General features: G+C 36.0%; 1 protein-coding gene, 1 non-coding gene and 1 pseudogene across 5 annotated transcripts in view; all 3 read right to left on the bottom strand.

Moving 5' to 3' along the window:
• Positions 1 to 16065, bottom strand: part of STK3 (serine/threonine kinase 3) — a 511742-nt gene that overhangs the window by 242537 nt on the left and 253140 nt on the right. The window lies entirely within an intron of this gene.
• LOC141497739 (cytosolic 5'-nucleotidase 3A pseudogene) lies at positions 7292 to 15839 on the bottom strand (annotated as a pseudogene).
• LOC141503823 (small nucleolar RNA SNORA55) lies at positions 8852 to 8987 on the bottom strand. Its single transcript, XR_012473125.1, has one exon. It is a non-coding gene; the product is annotated as a small nucleolar RNA SNORA55 (small nucleolar RNA).

Below are 16065 nucleotides of genomic sequence, written 5' to 3' on the forward strand. Positions count from 1 at the left end.
CTGTGTGACCTTGGGCAAGTCACTTAGCCCCATTCCTTACCAAAAAAAAAAGATTCATTTGTAAATCCATCTGGACCTGGAGCCTTTTCTGGGCAAGTTTATTGATGGTTTATTCAATTTCTTGGGGTTATTTAAGTATTTTATTTCCTCTTCTGTTAATCTGGGTAGTTTATATTTTTGTAAACATGCATTTTGCTCAGGTTATCAAATTAGCACATAGTTGGGAAAAACATATCTTAATTATTTCTTTAATTTCTTCCTCATTGGTGGTGAGTTCAGATTTTCATTTTTGATACTAACAATATGGTATTATTCTTTCTTTTTAAAATAAAATTAACCACAAGTTTAACTATTTTTTTAAAAACCAAATCAAATTTTATTTATTAAATCAATGATTTTCTTGTTTTCAATTTTATTAATCTCTCCTTTGATTTTCAGAATTTCTAATTTGTTATTTAATTGGGGATCTTTAACTTGTTCTTTTTCCTAGCTTTTTTTAGATGCATACCTAATTCATCGATCTCTGCTTTCTCTATTTTGTTCACATAAGTATTAAAAGACAGAATTAACCCTTAAAACTGCTTTGGCTGCATCCCATATATTTTGGTATGTTGGCTCACTTATTTTCATGGATGAAATGATCAATTATTTCTATGATTTATTGTTTGATCCACTCCTTTAAAACTAAGTTAATTTCCAATTAATTTTTGGTGTATCATTTCATAGCCTTTAGTACATAAAATTTTTAATTGTATCATGACCTGAAAAGTATGCGTTCATTATTTATGTCTTTTTGCATTTGTTTACAAGGTTTTTATTCCCTAGTATATGATCATTTTTGGTATAGTTGCCATGTACTGCAGAGAAAAAGGTTTATTTTTTTCCTATCCCCATTCAGTTTTCTCCAGAGGTCCATTATTTCAAATTTTTCTAAGATTTTATTTCTAAGATTTTATTCACCTCCTTAACATCCTTATCTAGTTCTTTGAGTGGGAGGTTGAGCTCCTCCACTATAATAGTTTTGCTGTCTATGCCTCCTTGCATTTCATCCACTTTCCCCTCTAAGAATTTGGATGCTATAACACTAGGTATACTTAATTATGATATAACTTCAATGCCTATGGAATCTTTTAAGAAGATGCAATTTCCTTCCTTATCACTTTTTTTTGTCTGAGATCAGGAATGCTACCCTTGATATTTTTACTTCTGTTGAAGCATAATATATTTTGCTCCAGCCTTTTACCTTTAACCTATGTGTATCTCTTTGTTTCAATTACATTTCTTGTAAACAACATCATAGGATTCTGGTTTTTAATCGATTGCTATCTACTTCTGCTTTATGGCAGAATTCATCCCATTCATATTTACAGTTAAGATTACTAATTCTGTATTTCCCTCCATGTTATCTTTCCCCATTTGTACTTTTTCCTTACCTCTTATTCCTCCTCACTAAGGTTTTGCTCCCTTTCCCCCTTTAACTTTTCTTTTAAACTTCAAATTTACTTTCACTTAATCCTTCACCTTCCCTTTTTATAAGTTCCTTCTTCCCTTTTCTTTCCCTTACCCCCCCCCCCCACTTACCTGTAGGATAGGATAGATTTTCAAACTCAGTTGGGAATGTATGTTATTCTCTCTCTCTGTACTCAGTGTTCATACACTCCCTTATTTTTCTCTATTATAATAGGTCTTTTATGCCATTATACATGTTGTTATTTATCCCCAGTCTTCTCCTAATATAGTCCTTTTTAGTTTTTATTGTTTTAACCCTGTCATGTACTTACATCCCCTTTGTCAAAATATACTTCTTTTATCTGACCTGATAGAAATACTATTCTCAGAAAGTTGATTGATTGATAAGCAGATCATTTTATTCTTATTTTTGTCATTAAAAGGCAAATGAAAGAAAATCAGTAACTATCAACTCATATGAATACTTTCTCATCTACATAAAATGTCAAAGAATTAACTGAGAGCATATCTGATGAAACAATTAGAAAAGTATAACAGGAAGGGTCTTGCATATAATAATAAAATAAACTTAAAAGTATGGTTATGTAAGTATGGGACATCTTTATTTTACTCTACAGAAAATTCAAAGAACTTACAGGAAGCCATATACAAATAGAGAAAACAAAAAAAAGTGCTCAAATAGTCCATTGTCTCTCCTTTAAAAGTAACTAAATTAGCAAACTACTAGTAGTAGCTGTCTTTCAGTATCCAAGAAGGCCATGATATCAGGGAAGTGATGCCATGACTCACAGATAATATTTATTACTGAGGGGATGTTTCTCCTATGCAAGCCTAGTGGCCTAACATAGTTAAATCACGATGATTAGTGGTCAATGAGAAACCTTGACCTTTCAGAGTCAAGACTTTTCCATATCACCAAGGCTCTCCAGCAATACAGCATCATCTCTCAAAGTTCTAATCATCAATAAGGTAATTTTATGGCAATCCCCTTTCAACAGTAAGCTAAAGCTAAACTGTCTCACAATGTCTAATTTATGGTGACAACTTTAGACATTAGAGTAAAGCCAACCTGTCTCTTTTCATTGTAAAATGGCATGGTCACATTTGAATGCATCCTCCCCAATTGGAAAGCATCACGGTTCCCATATCCAATGAGCTCTCAATTAGACCATTGGGGTGGCTGCTATTTACATATCAGTGACTTTGTTTTAATATTCTAGTAACTTCTCTTTTCCAGAGTCCTGCAAATTCCATTTCTCCCATTCCCATCCAAGTCTCATATAAATAAGCCTGTAGTTTAGATTTCCTTGAAAGTAAATATAAACCAGGTCCATGATGATAATAAAAAGAACTATAACAATAATAATTAAATTATAACAATTAATGGTTATAGTAGTTAGCACTTATGTAGCATCCACTCATGCCAGGCACTGTGCTAAGTCCTTCACAAATATCTCAACAATCCCCCCCCAAGGTAGGTGCTATTATTGAACTCATTTTATAGCTGAACACAATGAGGCAAAAAGAGATTAGGTGACTTGCCCAGGGACACACAAATCAAATGACTGAAGCCAAATTTGAGCTCAGACCTTGTTCTATATCAACTGTACCACTTTGTTCCCTCTGTTGACTAAGCAATCCCTTCCTAGCAAACCTGCACTAATTTGAGTAACTCATGGTTAACTCTAGATCTCCTGAATCCCCATTAATAACAGAATATTTAAGAAAGAAAACTGTTAGAATCTCAGTACCATAGATTGTAAATTAAGAGTCTGAATGATTCCTCTGACTATATAATTAGGATGACATGCAAATGTTCCCATGAAAAAATACATTTTTAAAAAAAATATGAATATGAATACAAAGGGGCAGCTGGATGGTACAGAAAATAGAGTATATAGCCTGAAGTCAGGAATTCAAGTCTGACCTCAGACCACAGCTGTGTGATCCTGGGCAAGTCACTTAACATTGCTTGCCTTAGTGGTCTCATTTGTAAAATGAACTGTAAGGGAATGAAAAAGTGCTTCAGTATCTTTGCCAAGAAAACCCCAAATGAGATCACAAAGAGTTGAGTTAACTGGGTCAGAAAGAGTCACTCAGTATGAGGACAGGTTGAAGGGAGAGCATTAAACAAGAAAGTAAATAGGTATCTACAAACATAGATGAAAAATGTGAAGTGCTCTAGTGTTAATATTTATTCATGATTTTAAGGGGAATTATTAAACATTAATCTCATAATAGTGTTTCTCAACTATTAAGATACATTTTGTGGTTGAAAGAATTCTAGACTTGGAGGTTAAAGAAAATGGATTCAAATCCCACCTAGAACATTTATTGTTTGTTCGAATATGAACAGATCACTTAATTTCTGAGTCCTGGTTTTACTCATGTATAAAGAAGTTATAACTTATCTTGTAAATGCTTTCCTCCTCAGATTGTTGTGAGGGCTAAAATAAAGTACTTTGAAAAGTATTTGTAAATGTCAACTATTGCTACTGATAGGATTAATCTATGATCAATGACGATAAACAGTCATTCATTTATTAAGCATGATCTTGGAAAAATAGCTTACTTCTCTGGGCCTCATCTGTAAAATGAGGCAACTATGCCACACCATATTTTAGTTCTTTTCCATCTCTAAAATTCTGTCATTGTAAATATTTAGTTAAGGTCAACTACAGAGATAGCAATGAGACAACTGCTTAGGGGGATACAAAAATATAAAAGTTGGTCTTAAAAACTGAACTGATAAAAGATATTTGAGTTTCCAATAACTGTCAAAGAAAAATTTCAGCTCAAGTCAAATACTGAGTGGCAAGTGAAACTCACCTTAAAAGAGTAATAAGAACCTATACAGCACATATACAAAAGTTTATAATAAAGCTTTATAATTAAGCACAGGGAACAAGATTACTTTGCCAAGAATTGCTTTCATTGGCATTTCTCCATATTAAATGCAATTTCCCAATTCCAGAATACAAAGAGAATTCTGAATCTGGCAAGTCTTTGGAGAAAAAGGCTAAAAAACAATCTGGCTCCACATTAAAGTTACCTCATCTTCCCCAACTGAAGTTTAACACAAAGGAAAATTCTGAACAGATTCTGTTGGACCCATGCCATACTCTACTCATCAGACAGAGTTCAGTATCAGAATTTTGGATGATGCACTAAAAATTTATATAAATTTTTCATAACACTAAGCTTGACTAAGAGTAAAAGATATTGGGTTAAGTATATGAAACTGATTCTTTAAAGTATTAACCAGAACAAGAATATTATATAATCAATCATTTTCTTGAGGGAGGACACAATCTCATACCTCTATTTTATTCCTCCTGTCACTTTGAATGGAGGCAAGATAGCTAATAAATAGAATGCTGAAATACCTGGATTAATATCCACTTTTTAATACTTATTAACTATGTGACCTAAACAAATCACTTACTTGGGTTGAACTTAGGGCCCATAGGTCCTCCCTAGGATTTATCTACTAAGTCTTTCTTGATTCAAAAAGAAATAATATTAAACTATTTATAGAATGGGGAAAAAAGACTTTTAAAAAGTAACATTCTCTTTAGGACTCTATAAACTAAGTAACAGTATTATCATTTTCACCTGTACCAATCATTTTTTTTTTGCAAGGCAATAGGGTTAAGTGACTTGCCCAAGGCCACACAGAAAGGTAATTATTAGGCATCTGAGGACGCATTTGAACTCAGGTACTCCTGACTCCAGGGCTGGTGCTCTATCCACTGTGCCACCTAGCCACCAATCATTCTTCTTAACACCACAGTTAACCTTGGTAATATTCAGGACTGAGATGATGAGTCTGCAGCTGGAACCAAGGTGACTGATTCTTCTTAGCATTTTTCTAAATTTTCTTAAAACATTCTTGACAGCATCAGATATGGTCTTGCTATTTATCTGTCTTTTACTGTAATCTTGAATGTTCTTTCATTTTTCAATCTTTCATTTATCTAAGTATGCTAAACTAAATTTATTTAAAATATAGTTATGTTCTCATGGGTATAAATTTAAAATAGCAAACTTAAGGAACTTTCCCTTAAAAAACTACTTCACATATTTCTCTTTTAAGTTTGTAAAAGAATAACTGAAGAACTAGAATATACTTAGCATTGAGAAATGTTCATATCTTATCTAAAAAACAATAGAACTGATTTTATTTGATCAGACACAAACAAAATATCCAAGAACTAATAATGATACTTCTTCAAAATAGTTTTACAAAAGTTACCTGAAAAACAATGCATCAGGGCAGGTAGACAGAGGAGGACCCAAGTTCAAATATAGATTCAGATACTTGATACTTGCTAGCTGAGTGACCAAGGGCAAGTCACTTAACTCTATTACCTTGGAAAAACCAAAACCAAAACAACTCCCCCAAAACACAATACATCTTTTCAATATCTAAAAATTTTCCCATAAGGCTCTAACCAATTGCTTAAAAACAAAAAGTCATATATCTTTTTACCAAGATGTTTTATCTGGTTATCCATATTCTATTAACATTTTAAAAAATTAAGGCAATGGGGTTAAGTGATTTGCCCAAGGTCACACAGGCCATTAAGTATCTGAGGTTGAATTTGAACTCAGGTCCTCCTAACTCCAGGACCAGTGCTCCATCCACTGTGCCACCTAGCTACCCCCCATAAACTTTAAACAAAGTTTCAGTCAATTCTAACCCCCCCCCCTTGTTATTATTATTTTTCTACAATGAGGGTGAAACGGTAGCAGAACAAAAAAACCTAAGACCCAAGCTTTATCTGTAATAAGGCCCAAAAGCATCTCGGGAGGCATTAAGCTATGTTCTTTTCCTCAGAACTCACAGCATATTAGAAAACAAGATGCTTTTCCCAAGTACATCTCCCTTCTACCACCATCTACTTCCTGTTTTTTTTTTTTGTTTGTTTCTAACACATCATGCAAGTCTTGGATATTTCTCTCCTTTTCCCCATGGGTACATAAAGAATCTCATAGCATTGCACTACCTGGTCAGATAGGACAAGAAGGCAATTTTGGAAAGAGGAAGAGGAATGGAGACAAATGAAAGGGCTTTCTTAAAACAAGAGGAAAAGCTCTAGAGACTGCTGATTCCCAAAGCAAATCTGTGAGTCCAAACTATTAGAAGTAATTTGTAGTAGTAATTTCCAACTTTGATTTTATCTTTTGTGGCCAGTCTGCTAGCAAGGGCAGATTCCATGTCCAGGAATAAAAAGATGAACAGCACAACCATTTGTCCAACAAATTTTAATGAAGGAATTAAGGATTAAAATTTTGAATAGAATGTAGTTTGTGAATTCAGATGCTTGTCCTTGGTGCCAAAGTCTGCTAGATCAAAGAAAAGTGGCTTTGGACTCCTCTCTATAACAATCTACTGAAGCCTAGTGACTATATATACTGCATTATGAAAAAGAATAATACATAAATACAATGATCGAAACAGATTTATTTTTTTCCTTAAAATATTCATGATAAAACAAAAATATAATCTGCTTCTGGAGGGGGAGGGGAGGAGGCCACGTTTCCACCATCTGGCTATGGAGCGGGCTGGGTCGGGTTGGGTCGGGTTGAGTCCGGCTGGGTGGGGTCAGGTTAGGGTTGGGAGTTGAGCCGGGCCAGGTTTTTGGTTTGGGGCATTATTTTATTTTGTGGCAGGGGAGTGTAGGAAAAAAAGTATCCACTTGATGGAGTCACTCTCTTATCTGGAATATGATCAGAAGCCAGTCCTGCAAGGGGAGGCAGCCCCGCACCTCCCCGCTGGGGGAGAGGGCCCAGGGCCAGTCCCGGGGTCCTGGGGGTCCGCCCCAGCCCTCACTCAGAGGATTTTTTGGAGGATGGAACTGACTAGTTCCAGGGACTCCTCTTTGACCAGAACAATGTCTTAAGAGTCCATGTATTTTTCTAGGATTTCTTCCACGAGGTCACTGAGGTAGCCAATCTTCAGAACGTGTCCATGTCGGCCACGCGGTCCGCCATCCTCAAGTCTCCCTGGGAGTCTCCCAGGAGGAGGATGTTGCTGTTGTCTTTCAGCTGCCTGAAGTACTGGGTGCTCTTCAAGGCGGCATCGTGTTTGTTGAACACGTGGATGAGCTCCCCTTTGAACCCTTTATTCACCCCGTTTTCATCAAAATCCATTTAGTTGGACAAGACTTTGACATTGTTATGATAGACCCCAGCCTGGTGGATCACCTCTTCCAGGACATCTCCTATACCAGCGGAAAATATGAACACGGGAATGCTGTGTTCCTTGAGCTTGTCAAAAAAGTGCTCATAGCCTTCCTTAAGCATCACATCAGATTCTTCCATGACTTCTCCAATCTTGTTCTTTGGCAACCCCTGTTCCACCAGCAAAGTGTGCGATTTTGTATACCATTCTACCATGTAAGGGAATTTCTCTTCTATGGTGAGGTCTGGATCGATTTCAATGGCACAGTATTTTTCCTTTAGTTGGAATAACTTTTGTCGACATTCATCTGAAACCAGCTTACAGTTGTCAATGACATTATGGCATGTTGGACACCTTTTTCCATTGTAGGAAAATCTGCCTAATTTCATATCAAAGTCTGTAAATATCTGCAGTTTGGTGGCTCCTCCCTTAATCAGGCCACAGAGAATCTCCTGCACTTAGGCTGGGTTCTTGATGTGAACAGTGCTCTTCTGGAATTCCAGCATCATCTAGATGATCCTGGTCTTCTGGCCCTTGGCCGTGAGCAGGTACTGCGCCAGCACCAGGCCGGCCACCAGGGAGCAGAGGCTGGCGCCGGTCATGGCATCTACCCACGCCACTGCTGCCCGGTCCATAGCGCCCGGCCCGGCCCCTGGGGCTGCCTCCCGAAACAGATTTAAAAACAATTCCTAGAACTCTACTAAAAAGTGTCTGCTATCAGTCAATTGGAACTCTGATGTACTTCCAAATTCAAGCCTAGTCTGCTAAATAGAATCACACCTCTACCACTTCCAGGGGCTGCCCTCCCCCACCCCAAGTCAGCAGCATTCTCCATGGCTTCTGGCTTACTACGCCTACTAGGAGCTCACTTCCATCACAAGACCTCTAAACTTCCACAGACTCTTGAACAAGTCTGTTTTCTATACACTATGCATATCCTGACTCCTTCCCTGACGATTTCTCAAAATTTAAGTCCAAATTTGAACCCAGATCTACCAAATCCAATACAATGTATTATAGAGACTTAAGAATATGAATAATACAATTCGTAATGACATCTCCCTTTGAGAGCATTTCCATAGACAGGAACAAGAAGAATGGGGGACAGTTGAGCCTCATTTTCCTCCCTACCCAAATACTCACTGGACTATAAAAGTGACACCTGCTGGCCAATCTCCTGTAAGTACAGGTCCCAAGTGTTGCAGAGTTGTTGCAGAGACAAGCCCCAAGAAAATACAAGGTAACCTGTCTGAATTTTCTCTCTTGTATTGTCGCACCACCTGTCCCCAGACAGTCACAAAGCAGCCAAGAATGGGAAAGATGCAGGTGCACCTAACCCCTTCTTCTAAGATTTCCTAAAAATTATTCCAATAGGATTCAATATGCATCTACTATATGCCAAGCATTTTGCTAAGCACTGGGGATACAAAAAGAGGTAAAAGAGTCCTAGCCCTTGAGAAACTTCTAATCTAATCTAATCTAAACACCTGGACAAAGGAGAGCCATACAGCTAATTAGCAAGTACAACAGAGTAAACGCCCATTAATTCTGAGGGAAAGGTTTCCTAAAGGTCCAGTCTTTAAGTACCTGTTTAGGTCAGAAAAGAAAAAGAGATGTACACAAAAGATGTTACAAAGATGAAATAAATTCTGATTCTAATACTTACTAATTGTGTAATTACTGGATAAATCCTTTAAACTCCCTGGGTAATATATAGTTCCCTCATTTACAAAATAATGTTTTTACACTTACCACAAAGCGTAGTTGTATGGATTACATGATATAGCATATTGCAAATTTTAAAGTCCCATATAATTACTGATTGCAAACACAGAACAATTAGGATATGGAGCTAAAAAAGATGTTAGAAATCTAGACCAAATTCTTCAATTTGCAGAGGCTGAACATTCTATATTGTTCTCGTATATCTATACTATCTTTCAGAACCCCACAATACAGATTTTACTCTTCCTCAAACCCACTACCATCTGAGAAACAAACTCTTTTGCTTTGCTTCCAACCCAGTCCTGTCACTAAGTTAAACACTAGATTCCAATCTCTTTCCCTCTGACAACCTTTCAAAAGTTTTTAAAAAAATTTTATGGATCTATGATTTCATTGATGTCAGTACAACCTTCACCAATGTAAATACTACAACCCTTCTATAACTTTGCAGATGGTCTTTGAGAGTTATTTTGACCAAAAGAAAAAAAATCTCTCTCCCTTCAGATAACCAGATGAGATTTGGACAGCAAATGGTCCATCAATAGGTCTGTATCTTTCTTTCAACTTACTAGGTAGGCCCTGTAAAAAAGAGTTTACAACTTTCAAAGTATTTCCTCTAAGAAGCTAAGTTAATCAACATGTCCCAATATGACACCTCATTTTTATGACATCATATATTCTTAAGCTATATTAATACATTAGACAAGGTTCATCCTCTCATCAGATCAAATCTGAAGTATTCCAGGATTACTATATTTGGGACAAGCTAAAATCAGTCAAGAGGATGGTACTACAAGATAATAAAGAGAACTGAAACCACCTAATTTGAAAATTGGATGAAGGAATTAAATATGTTTATTTTGGATAAGTGAAGACTTAGGGGGAAATGTAATCATTGTCTTCAAATATTTAGAATATCTCACAGAAAAGAGATTAAATTTTTTAAGTGTAACTCCAGAGGGGAAAACTAGTACTAACAAATGGAACTTAGCTCAATATGAGAAAAAACTTCAAACTATTACAGCTGTCTAATGTTCTAATGAGCTGTCTCAAGAGTAGTGAGTTTCTGTCTCTGGTGGTCTTAGAGCAGTGGCTGGATGACCAATTATCAAGAATGTCAAAGAAGAGATTTATATAACAGTCTCTCACTTTGGGATAAAATCAGCTACCCTGGATTTAATAATCATTTCTATGCATATGACTCCAACAGCATTAGAATGGGAGAAGTGGAAGGGATCTCACCAATCATTTATTTTGACCCAACAAAGGAATCCTCACTAAAACATGGTCAACAAATGACTGTTCAGTCTCTACTTGAAGAGCTATGAAAGCTATTTAAATATTAGACAAATTATTGGGAATTTTTTCCCTGACATCAAACTTAAATTGGCCTCTTTGGACCTTCCACTCAGGATTCTTGCCTTCTAGAGAAAAATCAAACAAATCTAATCCATCTTCAACAGTCCTCCAGATACTTAAACACAGATATCATGGTGGCTCCATTCTACCCCATAACCATAGAAATATCCCTCAAGGTTCTACTGGGCTCTTCTCTTTTTTCTTAGCTCCTTCTTGGAGAGCTAATCAGTTTCCATAAATATTTCATTCTCAATAGAGAAGAAGTCATTAAAATAGTGTAGCTTTGAATAAGTATATTCAAGGTAAGAATGAGATTGGAGATATTTCCTCAGTCGCTTGGAGTTTCTTTTAGAATGAGCAATTTCTCTTACTGACAAAAATTCTCTTGTATCTTTTATCCAACTTAAGAGGGCAACTACTTACTTACTTACCTGTTGCTCAATGAAGAAAAGACAATCTAACCTAACCCTGGAAGAAAATTTAGCTGTTGGATTTCGGAAAGACTATGTTTCCCTAATGTAGCACATAAATACATTTGTGCATATATATATATATTACTAATCTTTATCCCTAAATTACAGATCCAGCTTACCAATTAGCAAACTTTCCTTATCTACTTTGTTTCAAGATGCCAGAGGCTATTCATTTTAAAAATGCTGCTTTTACAATAGAAGGTTCTCATTCTATTGGTGCAAACCAATCCCACAGAGGCCATGTCAGGGAAGGAGGGAAGGGGAAGGAGAAGGGGAAGGAGAAGGGGAAGAAATGAAAAGATTTTCCTCAACTTCCAATAACTTCTACAGAATAACTTGTTTTATCCCAATTCACTGCAAGTCTCATGGTTCCCATCTCTAGTACTCTATATTAAAAATCTGAAACATACTCTTTGATCAAACACTTTATGGATAATTTTAGGGAATAGTGAAAGAAGAGAATTTTGACTTAGGTGCTGAATTCAATTCTTGTGTAAAATGTGATTCCCCTGTATTGTTAAAAATTCATAATTGACCTTTGTATCATGTCTCTTCCCCTATAACCCATTCTCTACATAGTTGCCAAATTAATATTCCTAAAGCATAGATTACTTACAGGAGCTCTGGTGGTTCTTGATTATGTCTAGGATAAAACAGAATCTCATCTGTCAATGTTGTTCACAACTATTTTCTAGATTTACTACACACTAATTCCTTTTATCCACTCTACTTCCTCGTCAATCCAGTCCACTTGCTATTCTCAGGATATGACACTACACTTCCTGTACCCAGTATCTTTGTACAAGCTATTCCACATACCTAGAATGAATTACATTTTTACCCCACCTAGTAGAATTTTGAGCTTACTTCAAGACATTCCTCAAAATATCTTGTGCTTTCTCCAACATAAGGCCTATCCAAGGGTGATTTCCAATTCCTCTCTTTCTAGGGCATCCCCCTCCCTACTCCCCCATCTTATTTTGAGGAGATTTTGATTATCCCATAAAGAAATTAAGTTTCTCTAGGTCAGAGACTGTTTCATTTTCAATTTTGTACCACGTAGTTAGCACTGAGAGTGGAACACAAATAAGCATTTAATAAACGATGACTGAACTAAAATGTCAGAATAAGAAATGAATAAAAGGACTATCATGTAGCAGTAAGAGTACAGTTAAGGTTATCAATAGATCTATGATGTAATTAGTGTGGTACTGATCATTTCAAACCTTTTTAATATATGCATTTCTTATCCATGTCCTCCCATTAGTCCTTACCAGGTAACACAATGCTTCCTCCATACTTCATGGAAAAGACCTTTTCTAAATTGTGAAATAAAAAACTATTTAAGTTTCCTAGATAAATATTATATTTCTCCAGTAGCTAGTAATTCTGTTTATAATAAAGAGAAAATGGCTGCATTCTAAATTGAAAACTTGTCTGTTTAAATTTTTGTTTCTATCAACTTCAAGAAATGATTTCCATCATCTTGAAGAAATGACTTCCAAAAACTGTCAGTTCAGCTCCCCTTCAATTGGACTCAATTAATTAATTCACTGAGCACTTGCTGAGTTTCCAATCCACATAAATCAATTAACAAGTATTTACTGAAAGCTTGTTATGAATGTCAGGCACTGGGCTAGATATGGTTAGCACTACAAAAAGACAGTAGGTGAAATAACTAGTTTTATTTAGAGCTTGCATTCTAATAGAGGAAAAAACAAGGACATATGGAATAAATATAAAAAATGAATTCAACCATAAACAAGGTAGTATGAGAGGAAAGGAACTAGTTGTTGAGGGTATCAGGAAAAGATTAATATAAAGTGTGGCTCACCATCTTGAAGGAAGAAAGGTATCATATAAGATCAAGTAAGGAAGGAAAACATTGCAAACATGAGGGACAGTTAATACAAAAGCACAGAGATGAGAGGTGAAATGTTACACATGAGAAACAAGGAGACATTTAGTCTCAGTGTGTAAGAAAGAGTAATGGTTCAATGAAGATACTTACTTTAGGGCTAGATGATAGTGGGCTTTAAAAGTTAAATAGAGGAGTTTAGATTTGACCCCAGAGGCCGTATAAAGAAGCCACTGAATTTGACAGAGTAGGGAAATGAGAATCAAATCTGAGGTTAAAGAAAATGCATTCTAGTATGGAGAATAATTGAAGAGGATACAGACTTAAGGAAGGAGAATAATTAGGAGGCTATTGTAATAATCTAGACAAGAGGTGATGAGGGTCTGATTCAGGATTGCAAGAATAGAAAAGCAGCTTTGTGAGTAAAGAAAAGATGTCAAGTGAAGAGATGTTTTGGAAGAATAAATGTCAAAGAGCAGCTAGGTGGCACAGTGGATAGAGCACCAGCCCTGGAGTCAGGAGTACCTGAGTTCAAATCTGGCCTCAGACACTTAATAATTACCTTTGTGGCCTTAGGCAAGCTACTTAACCCCACTGCCTTGCAAAAACAAAAAACAAACAAACAAAAAACCTAAAAATATAAATAAATGGCAAGATTAAGCAAATTGTTAGACAAGTGGGATGACAGGGAAAAGTTGAAGACAATGCCAAAGATATAAAACTAGGAGACTGAGCAAAAGTCTGTGCCTTCAAAGAAATAGAGGAATTTGGAGGGAAAGATAATGAGTTCTACTAATGACATTCTACATTTGAGATGTCTCCAAAAGATCAAGTTTGAAATGTCCAAAATTCTACTGGCAATGTAGACTGAAGTTCTAGGGATAAATTGGGAATGGATATATAGGCAAAGGAGTCATTAATATAGAGATTATATGGGAACTGAGAGAGAGAGAGAGAGAGAGAGAGGTTACGGTTCTAAGAAATAAGCTGGATGATGAATAAGCCAAAGAGACTGAAAAGAAGCAGACAGGAAGCAAAACAGAGTAATGTCACGAAAGCCCAGAGAAAAAGGTATATCCAGGAAGAGAGAATAGTCAATCATTTCAAATTCTGCAGCTAAGTCTAAGAGAACAAAGCCTGAAGCCCAAAGAATACTATCAGATTTGGCAATAATGAATTAGTTAAATTTTTTTTGTAGAGAATAGTTTCAACTGAGTGATGAAGTTAGAAGTCAGAGTGCAAAGCACAGTATAGGCCCAGTAACTTAAGCATGGAATAACATTATTATTACATAATAACTAATGTCCATTGTAAAGTCATGAATCTCCTCTGGGCCACTAAGACTCACTGCCCATTTATTACATTTATTTCTAAGGTTAAAAAAATATACTATCCCATGAAACATTGTGCTTTCAAGGAATATTAATTACATTGAGCAATACACTAAAGGTAATACAAACAAAATAAAATATATCTTGATCCCCAAAGAAATAGCCAACTAATGAGTATGGGAGAGCATGTATGTGTGTATGTTTGGGCATGCCAAAGGGAGGTGAATTAGTAGTAAGAGTAGGAAATTTGAATTCTAAGTTCAACTACTATACTCTATGACCTCTCTGCATTCTCCTTTGTGTTTGTCTCCTCCATTAAAATATCATTGTTTTGAGGTCAAAAGGGGTTACAAGACTTGCTGACATTCAGACACTCAACACTTCAGAGAGTACTTATGTGAACATTGAAAATACTTTACAAATAATTCATTTATTTATCCAGGCATCATGTAAGGAAGTCTGGTGAGGTTCTCCATGATTCCATCTACTCTGACTTGCTGCAATTCTTCCAGCACAAAATCAAGTAATGACTGCTGTAGAACATAGCATGGAGGTATTGAACAAGGTCATGCATAGATTGCATGAGAAAAGACAGGACAACATTCTAGCCCTGGACAAGAAATCATAAAAGAAGGAATGAACAAGTCATGAAAAGAGCTACAAGAGAACTGCTCTGCCTAGAGCCACAGGACCAGGAGAGAATACTGAGATAACCCACTGGATAAATGCATAGGAGAATGAATAAATTAAAATATTTACAAGTACTTATTATGAGCAAAACACTATGCTAATCATGGAGCATAAAAATATAAAGACAGCCAGTCCAGGCCCTCTAGAAACTCAAGTCTAAAGGAAGATACAATGTACAGTTTTCAGCAGTAAGTGGAATGGATAGGTCCTGTGGTTCTCAGAGTATATATATAGTAGGAGAGTGGAAGAAAAAAGCATTTTTGTTTAATTTCATTTCTACACATCAACATATCCATTTCTGATCTTGAGTCACTGATACTGTCCAAAGACGTTGGACATTCTATGTCAGACTAAGAAAGTGAAGTTAGATTCAGCAGATAATAGTGCCAAGCAAGATGACAAAAGTCTCTAATATCCACTTCTAACTGGTAGATTACTTGAATTTGAGAATTTAGAGTTGTAGTGGGATTGAAAACAATTAAATGTGTCTAGTAATTACTGATATCAGTATAATGAGCCCTGAGGGCAAAAGGGCCTACAAAAAGGTGAAGGGGCCCAGATCAGAAAAACAGAACAAGTTAAAGCTTTCACTTAATCAGTGCTGGGCATGGACCCATGAAAGGCTTTGCACTTCCAGTGTAGGCAAAACAAGGAAGTACAGTTTCAAAAAAAAAAAAGAAAAAGAAAAAAAGGTAATAACTACCCACTTCAAATTCTTGAATAGAAACAACACAATAAAAAAATAGTATTCAAGAAACTTTTATCCTAGCAGTCATTTACAAGACTTAAAACTAGTCTCAGGTTTAGTTACTAGGTGAAGTTAAATGGTAGTTCAAATAATTTCTTTCCTATGTAGTCACTGCACTTTAAACGACCTAATAAGAAGGATATAAATTGAAGTATGACTTACATACACAATGGCAAATAAAATCTCCATTTTAAAACAATGCCCTTTCAAAGTCAAATCAGATG

Source organism: Macrotis lagotis, chromosome X (assembly GCF_037893015.1).
Source record: "Macrotis lagotis isolate mMagLag1 chromosome X, bilby.v1.9.chrom.fasta, whole genome shotgun sequence".
Lineage (NCBI taxonomy): Eukaryota > Metazoa > Chordata > Mammalia > Peramelemorphia > Peramelidae > Macrotis > Macrotis lagotis.